General features: G+C 29.2%; 1 pseudogene; it reads left to right on the top strand.

The window, feature by feature from the left end:
• The first annotated feature begins 7,387 nt into the window (after nucleotides 1-7,387).
• LOC142326959 (activating signal cointegrator 1 complex subunit 3-like) overlaps nucleotides 7,388-10,159 on the top strand; it is a 104,962-nt pseudogene continuing 102,190 nt past the window's right edge.

The following is a 10,159-nucleotide window of genomic DNA, read 5'->3' as shown; positions in this document are numbered from 1 at the left end:
CTTCAGTTGCCTGACCATCTAACCAAGAACAGAGCCCCTGAACCCCTGAGGGTCGACCCAAGGGCTCCCCAGGACTGCAAAGCTTATTTTGCTTATCATTCCCGTGCCGTGTTCTTTACCCTCATGGTTGTGAGAATAATACTGAAAATAACTGACAAATTGGATATTACAATGTTCAAACTTAATAAAAAGAAACTAAATTACAAAAGACAGAATAGTAGTAACTATGGTAACTAAAGTACACAAACTTTTAACAAGGAAAATTTTACAACTTACTTTTGTTGCCGCGGGACAGAAATTAATTTAATTATTAATTTTTTCTTCTTTAATGAATATCTTTAATTGGAAACTTCACCCCCAAGGGAAAAGGGCCTTGGTTTATGGCTTAAAACCTTATTCTGGCATAGCACAAATGTATTCCACAAATTTGAAAGCAATCAGTTGGTTTCCACATGAAGAACATACAAACTTTCAGCTTTATATATAATATTGTTGTACATACTCTTTCCGTGTAACTTTTTTAAGGCTTAAGGCTGTGTAAATAAGTAACGTATAAAATACTTCACAAGATAAATCTGCCTATAGGCCTCAGTTAGTTCAATGATTAATGATGATACTTTTTATTAATCTGTAATAACTTTACAAACATTATAAAGAAATTAGAAATAAAAGTAATTTTACATTGAAATTATAACAAATGATTGTAATTAATTATTGAAATAGTTTTTTTTTCAATATATGATATATGGCTAATTTCAGTGAATTTAACAATAGATTGTAAATCATTTTATTATATTATTTTACAAAGTTGTTTAATTGGGCTCAATTGATTGGAGAACTCAAAATGTTCTATCTCATTTATGCATTGTTGTCAAGGGGTAAAGGCCTTGATAATAATCTTTGAATAAATGGTATAATAAAAATATAAATATTTTTAATAAAATCATGTTAACTTATAATCTGAAACTAAAGGGTTAACATTCTTTGCTGCAGACCGTACATATTTTCAATAAAATTGTTCACCGTATTATTATATGCTAATAAAATAATTACAGAATGAAAATAGAATGTGTAGTGAGTATTGGATATTTCAGAATAAAATGTTGTTAAATCTTCTTTTTTATTTAAAATATATTTAATATTCATATATTCTATAGGCATTACATGTGATGGTTATTATTCTTAGTTTAAGGCTATGCCATTTCTGGGAGTGACTGTTTGACATCTGATTGCCTTCAATCACTACAGTTATGTCATTTAATATATTTATTTATACGTAATTAAAATTTGAGTTGTATGGCAGTGTATTTAATATTTCCAATTGTTAAAATATCAATTAGTTTAAATTCCAATTTATTCTTTCGTTTATTTCTTTAAATGGAGTAAAATGTATAAAATGGTTTGTAATTACATAACTTTCAATATTATTGTTTGTATATAAATTTTTTTATGTATGATTTCAAAATGTAAATTTGGTATGTGATTTTATAGAAATATATGTATTTATTTTCTTTTAATTCATGTTTTTTATTGTTTAGTTGATAACCATTTCATAAAAATTATAAAAGATCAGAATCACTTAATTAAAAGTTATAGATTTGTTTTATTTTTAAAAGAAATTACTTTATTTCTGGATTATTTTTTTTCATTTTTTATTTGGTTATTTATAGGATTTTTTTTAATATGAAAAAAATTTGAATTAGTGAAAAATAAACTTAATAAAATTCTGTTAATAAGTTTGTGTGTGTGTGTGTGTGTGTGTGTGTGTGTGTGTTCATTTATTAAGTGAAAATACAAGAGCTTGAAATAGACCCAGAATTGGAATGGACTGTTTCAGAGAAATAATTGATGAATAAGTTGATAGTGTTCACAACATCATAGTGTGCAGCCAATATTTTTTTTCTTGTCTAGAAGAAGCAACAGGTTGTGGTTTTGTATAATGCAACATGTTACAACTGAAAATGTCAATCATTGAATGGTGCACAAATAAGAAGTTTTGCTTTTTGTTTCAAGTGATTATTAGGCATTTATTTTACATTGCTTGAAAAAGCATGTATTGAAGCACCAATGCAAAAATTGTTCAAAGTTTTAATAATAATAATTTGTATTTGAAAATCGAATAAAGACAGTAGGAATAATGCATTAACATAGAAATAGTACATTTATTTGTTGCTTTACATTATCTTATGACTTTAATAAATGCAAAACATTTGACATACAAAAGACACTAAACAGGGTTGCTTTCTCTGAGAGTAATCACATTCATTAATGACTAGTACCTTATGGTGAACAGATTGAATGACTTAAATGTCACTAGTAAGACTGAAAATTATCTCCATTTCAGTAGGCTTGCCAAGCTAATTACCAACAATATGTTGGTATTTCTTACTGACATTAGTAAGTCTGGCAAGGGATGCTTTTATTCTTAATAAAGGCTATGTTCTTGATGAAACTATGCACATACCGTAAGATATTTGAAGTGTCATAAGGAAATTTACTGAAGGAAATTACAGAAATTAGAATATTAGCAGAAAGTTGTAATATTCTCCACAATGGTATAAAATGGATTACATCTGTCTACATAAGTGTTGTGTAGTGATAAAAAAAAAAAATACATTGCCAGTAGACCTATCATCATGACTGATCAAGGTCACAACACAAGTACTATTTTAAATGGTTTATACAGAATGTTCAAAAAGTGATGCAACCTTATGGGAAAATGAGTAAAATACAATAATTGTTGAAAGTGACCTCCATCGTGCGATTCACATTATTGAATATGATGTTCCATGCTCTTTAACACATGTAATGTTTGTTTAGGAATTGCAGTGACACAACATTCAATTTCACTCCGCAATTCGGAGTAGTGAAAGGATGAGTTTTGTAAGCGGTATCCTTAAGATATCCCCACAAAAAAACATCAAGAAAGGATAAATCAGGAGGTTGAGGGAGCCACAAACCCTTCAAAATCACTTGTCCATGAAAACACTGATCCAAGAAAGTCATAGTGTTGTTACCTGTATGACCTGTAGCATTGTACTGGTGAAACCACCTGTACTCTAGCCGGTCTGCAGGTATAGTGTTTTCGATGCACCATCTGTATGTAGCGTTCTCTGTTCACTGCGCTGTGAAAGAATGTCATGAAGATTCGCCTATGTGACATTGCACACCAAGCACCCACTTTTTATCTGCAAAGGAGATTCATGATGTGTATTTTCCATACACCAAATGCATGAATTCTGTGCATTCACTTATCCATCAAGGTGGAATCAGACCGAAACCAATCATTCATACCTCATCAGACCAAAACCAGTCATTGAGTTCTTTCCCCATCTGGCATTACAGATGATATGAACTGCTGATAGAAAGGTACATGTTTTCCAGGGTCTGCAGGTAACAACAGATGTGTTGTTACTTGTTGGTCTGTACGTATACATCTTTAAACGCTTGCGATACTGTGTGAACAGTACAAACAGAGAGACCACACTGGCTAGATAGGTGTCGCACAGTCTTCTTGGGACTAACAGAGTATGCAGCTTGCATGTCTATCAACTTTTCAGGTGTTAGCAATTTTGGTCGACCACTTTTGGCTGCATCTGCAACATTTTCTGTCTCTTCAAACTTGTCATTCAGCCGCTTGATGGAGGACTTGTTTGGTGAACTCGCACCATACTTTTCTGTGAAGGCATTCTGGGTCTGGAAACATCTAATGTTTTGGGAGACAATGAATATCCTTGCTGCATTGTGTAACCCATTTTTCTTCAATTTTCCTCAATTAAACCTGCAATAAAAGAAGGAAACATTCTTCCATATGGTTGTATTTCTTTTTGAACACTCTGTATTAAATGAAAAATCTTAATAAAGTCAAATATAGCTTTTATTTATATATATTCATATTATAACAATTGTGTTCAATAAAACTTCTTTTTTTTATGAAAAATTAATTCTGTACTGTGTGGAAATTCCAATTCCAGTTTGGATCAAACCTTGAATCTGCTGTGTAGAAGGCAGACTACGAATCAGCAATTGATCATTTGCTAGATGGATTTCCTAAGCACTTTTAACAGTACAAGCAGTTAATTTTAACCAATTTCCTTACCTAAAAATTCAAATAAAACCATACAGATGTGCTATTTCAAATATGATAATTTTATAAATATGTAAGCATTAGGTAAACAAAGTGAGTAGCTATTTAAAGAAACTACTAGGAGATTCGTAAACTTATGCTTAAACTTTAAGCATTCAGTTTTAATAAAACAAGCATCTTCTTAGATCCTTCTAAAGTTGTCTTGAATAAATACATATTTAATAAAAAATATTTACATATTTATATTTTCTGAAGACATGGTTACGTCTTCATGACATATGACATGGTTATGTCAGCTTGAATATTCAGCTCTACAGAGAGGATTAGAGGAGATCATGAAACTAGTAGGCTGACATTAAACAAAACATAATCACAACAATAAAAGAGTACTGAAATGAGTTTCTTTTTGCTTTGTTTCATTAATTTATTTTAGGCTTATACATTTTATTGAATTATTTATTATTACATTACTTCTTTATTATTTTACGGTTTTGTGATTTTATGCTTACTTAATTAAAAGGTGAAAGTAGAAAGTTAGTCATTGTAGTTTTGCTCTGATTTTTCTGTATGATAGTTTTTAAAACTTTTCATTTGTATATAGCTTCACACATCAATTATTTTATAATAAATATTCTAATTCACAAATTATACACATATAATAATAATGTATAACACTGACAAAAAGAAAGAAAAAACATTGAGCTGTACTAAATGACTAGAAAACTAAATTATTTATTATAACGCTCTAAATACTAGTATGATTCAATTCTATGTGACAATTTAAGTGTACTTGCTTAACAGGTTGACTGTCACACTGAAAAATGCAACATTTCCAAGGCTGCTATTCTTATTTTTGCTAAAAATATCCACCAGTGCTGCCATTTTTTTTTTTCAGTTTCCATAAAGGTTTTGTTACCTTATTTCTAATCTTTGATACCAATTTCACTTTGTAACTTTACTTTTTGAAATATTCAAAAATAAAGTTGAGACATCAATTTGTATCTATTAGCAACCGTGGATAACGAGATACCAATTAATTCTCATAATGTTTAACATATTTTAATTGAATTATAATATATTTTACATACTAACAACTGATTGTATTTATTTTTAATTCTATATCTCCTGTATTGTCTTAATACTATTTTTATTAATTTTTATACTTTTTTTTAAACAAATTATTAAGTCACACTCTTCTGTAATAAAATCACATTTTAATGATAATTATACTCTGAATTAAGATTTTTAAAGTAAAATTTGAATTTAGTATTTTTAAGAGTACTTGATATTAAAATCTAACTAAACTTTGTCAATAAACAACAAAAATTAATTCACATTTTACTACAACACTTCTCAATTTTTATTGCTTTTATTTGGTGATTTTCAAAAAAAAACATTCTTTAATTTCAAATTTAAAGATAAACTTTGGTGCTACATACAACACAAAAATATACAGAATTTTATCTTTAAAATAATATGTAATTTGATACAAAAAATAAAAATAAATAATATTGTATCTTAAGTGTGACGTTATACTGAGACATCATTTGGTGTCTCATAGCAGTATTGGATTGCAAAACTGAGACATCAAATGATCTCATAACAACAATGGATAACTGGCTGAAACACCATTTGATATTTCATGGCAGTCAACTTCTTAAACTGTTAACTTGTTATACTAAATTTGACAGAAATAACATACTAAATAAAAATCTTAAAAAAGTCAAATACAGCTTTTATTTATAAAGTGTTTCTAAAATGGTGGGCTGGCTATACAATTTTTTTGATTCTACTTGTAAAACTAATCAAAAGATATCCTTAGGAAAAAGGCAATTTCTCCTTCGTTTTGCCGTCTGCCATTTTGTTATTTTTATATAAAAATTTATATCTCAAGTTCAGATAGAGGAATCACATTAATATTTTGTAACACTAAAATATTAAGCCTTTTATTTTGAACAAAATGACATTTTATTTTTTTAAATTGATTAACAAATAGCCGAGTTATGGTAGAAAATTGATGTTGTAACTTTGTGTTTGTTTTTATATCCTCCACTTTACATTCAATTCGATTAGCTTTACAATCAACTGATTACTATGAAATCAGTAGTAACTCTCCAAGAGTGGGAAAAAGTATTTCTACCAAGTCAGTTTTTGAATTGAAACTATCTGATGTCCTTTCACTCAGTTGAACAGCTCTGATATTATTGATGAATCTTGTTTTTGATCTCTTAAATCAACTAGGAAAAGGTCTTCAGATTCTAACTATTCCCTTCTCAACATTTCAGAAAATAGTGGAAAAAAATCTTGGGTTTAAACCCTTTAAGCCTGCTCATGCTATACTCAAGCTTTCTAACCAGGACAGGACTTTAAGGAAACTTATTGCAAAACATTTTCCCGAAGTTCAATCACAGAAACTAGTTTTCATCTCCGATGAGTGTGCCATTTACCCAAGTAACAGATCTCGGAACATGAATTTTTAGTTCAAAGAAAATTCTCCCCAGTTTTATGAGGAAATCACCCACCACATGTAATGATGTGGGAAGCAATATATGATAGGACCATACATCTTTGAAGAAAGTTCAACATTATTTTATTCCTCAATTCAGTTGATTAATATGAAATTAACTGTTATTTTACAGCAAGATGAAGCTCCAGCTTAATATTCTCAGTCTGTGAGAGTTTTTTTAATTAAAATCTTGAATGACGGTGGATCTGTAGGGACTTCAAAATTCATTGACATTCTAAAAAACCAAATGTAACCTGCGTCAACCCCTTTGGGGCATAATCAAAGAAAAAAATCCTCATTTGCAACTAATGGATGTTGATGAACTAAAAACTGCTATCAGAGACTGTTTTTACGACTTTGATCCTTCTACACGGAAAATAACTATAACGAACTTTGCGAGTAATAAAATTATGAACTGGCAGTGAAAGAGAACATAGAATTTAATTTAAAATAAATTATGTGTCTAAAAATAATTTAAAAACTAATGACAGACAATTTATATTTATTTCTATAAATGAAAAGAAACTTTGTGGCCACGGAGTATGATGAACCCCTAAATTGAATCTCTTATTATTGTATTAAGTTAAATTGATTTTAGTTATTAGGAATACGGAATAAGCAGTCACTTTTCGAAAGAGGTGTTCATTATATTTTTACTTCTAAAAATATGACTTGCAACGTTGTAACAATAAATACTCTACTTTCTGCCAGCTTGTTCTTACTTCACTCAGTAGTTAATGATTTTTTTCTGGTAAATGTATATGTTCTATTATTGTACTTTCAATTAGTTTTACGATTGGTAATGTTTGCTCCCATTAGTTGGCGGCACTTTTAGGTTATTTTTATACTCTTCCGTATTTTGCGATTACGGTTCAGTTATATTTAATGTGGTGAAGGTTTATATTAAGCGTTAGAAAACATTGAAGAATTCATGTAAGTTTAACACTCTTTGTTGTAATTTCAAGATTGAGCTAAATATACTTTTCTTTAATTATGTTATAAGTGCTTGTTAATACAGAATATATTGTCTTTATACGTTATTTATGAAATCTTATATTAGTTGTGTTTTTTAATAGATTTTAACGTAATATCGGTTTTGTGTAATGCTGGTAATGTAATTAAATATAATTCATAGTTGACATAACCTCTAAAATTTCAATATGCTTAAAAAGTTGGTTTTAGGTTATTCCTAAGTCTTAACAGAATTTCCATCGTCACTATCGTCATTATTCTGATTAGTTCTTTTCAGTAGGTTAATTGTATTAGCAGTTATATATTTTTTCAACTGTTAAAAAATGAATTATATAAGTCACCATATATTCATCTCATCCTAGAGGATTTGTTTTCAGATATATCGTTCGTCAATTTAATTAATTAAAAGATGCCTACAACATTTGTAAACAGTAATTTAAAATACTACCTTCATTCAAAGTGTTAACTTACTGAATAACTTGTTAAAAAACTGTTTTGTGTTTATTCCTGTGTAAATAGGATAAGTAGCTTATAAAACAAGAATTTTTATTTTAGAAAATAATATAGATCCTGATAGCTTATCTGAAATTGTTAGATGTTGAAATTAAAACAATGTAATATTTTCTGGTTATTTGACTTTACTGAATATTTGTGAAAGACGTCTTCACTTATTTACTGAAGAACATTTTGAGTAGATAATTCAATAGGAGGTATTAGATTATAATAGGCCTTATTAATTTTAATTATTATGTGTGAGTTATAAAGTTTTATAAAGTAACAATAATATGTAAATTTGGTGTTAGTGATCTATGTATTTTAAAATTACTAGATTTAATTGATAAGGTCTCTACTTTGGATCTGTGACTTAGTATTGGGTTATGATAGTTAATCATAACTTGTTTAGATCAATTTGAATAGATTTTCGTTATTTTTCTCTACTTTTTGATTTCTTTTACTTTGATAAGAATATATCAAATTATAATTTTAAAGAAACATTTTATAATCAACAGGATGCTATGTATCATATTTTCCTTTGATTCCTGTTGTCAGATAACCATGTACCTTGGTAAGGAACATCAAGAGATTTAGAGTGTCTGATGTAAAATTAATTACAATGACTAAAATTTGTCTAAAAGGTAAATAATTCCATTGTTTTAAAAAGACTGCTTATTACAAAATATAAGGGAAGGTTAATAAATCAGTCACATGGCTCTTTAAAAGCACAATAATGCTTACTTGAAAACCACTTTTATTTGTCAACATAATCTCCACCATCATTTGTATATTTATTCATATCCAAAAATCCATAACATTAGAGTCTTTAGGCTGCTGTCTCAGTTATATTTTCACCTCAAATTAAACACATTCATAATTTGTAAATGATTGGAACTCTGGTTAGTTGTTAAGGGATTAAACAGCTGACAGTTGCTCAGAATTAAGACTTGGGGATGTAAGGTACTTGTTAAAGAAGTTACTATTGTAATTTGTATCTCTTTGGGTTAATCAATCTGTATGAAGTCAAGTATTGTCTTTTTGGAGCAATACTCCAAGGCCGGATGTTTTTACATTGATATTTTCCAGAATCTGTGTAGGCTTCTGAAAATGTTTGCTGATGTTTTCTGTTTGTTATATTCTAGTATGAGTTTTCATTAAGAACTCCATTATACTGGGTGATTCAAAAAGGACTTCACAAATTTAAAAGCATATGGGTACTTACATATTAACGCCACCGCAGCTACAGCTTTATTTAAAAACAAAGTAGTCAATCGGATATCGGTGGAAAATGCCGAAACAGATTCAAAACAGAATATAAATGGTTATTTATATTTATTTATTTTATAATATAATTTAATCAAACTTAACCTATGCTCACTTCGCTCTCTAACCTTGACTAATTAACACCGTAATTTTTTGAGTATTTATTTAATAAATTAAGTAATTATTGCAATTTGATAATTTAAAATAATTGTAATTACTGAATTTATTAAATAAATACTCAAAAAATTACGGTGTTAATTAGTCAAGGTTAGCGAGCATAGGTTAAGTTTGGTTAAATTATATTTATAAAATAAGTATTTATTTATGTTAAACTCTATATCGGCCCATTTTCCACCGAAATCCAATTGACTACTTTGTTCTTAAATAAAGCTGTAGCTGCGGTGCCATTAATACGTAAGTACCAGCATATGAATGAAAATGTATTGAAATAACTTTCAGATTCGGTTGAGGTCTCATTTCATAGAAAAACATATCAAGTTTGTCACCCAACATTCACTTTGGTTTGATATGGCTTCCATTTGTAATGCAACATACATCCCACCTGAGGTCGATTTAATTACAGACTGTAGCCAGCAATTCAGTTGTTACTTCTGCAGCTGCAGCGTTAATTCAAAGGTTTAGCTCAACAAGATCAGCAGGCAAAGGTGGTACATAAACCTTATTTTTAATGAAACCCGTTAAGAAAAGATCTAGTGGGGTCAAATGTAGGGCGCAAGGTGGCCATGTAGTTGGACTTCATGATCAATCCACCGACTTGGGAATTGAGTATTAAGAAAATCGGGTGCCCCTGCCGATAGTAATGGCATCTATCATCT

This window comes from Lycorma delicatula, chromosome 6 (genome assembly GCF_047948215.1).
Source record: "Lycorma delicatula isolate Av1 chromosome 6, ASM4794821v1, whole genome shotgun sequence".
Taxonomy (NCBI): Eukaryota; Metazoa; Arthropoda; class Insecta; order Hemiptera; family Fulgoridae; genus Lycorma; species Lycorma delicatula.
Note: the sequence above shows the minus strand (reverse complement) of the source record. Positions and strands in the feature narration are given on the sequence as shown.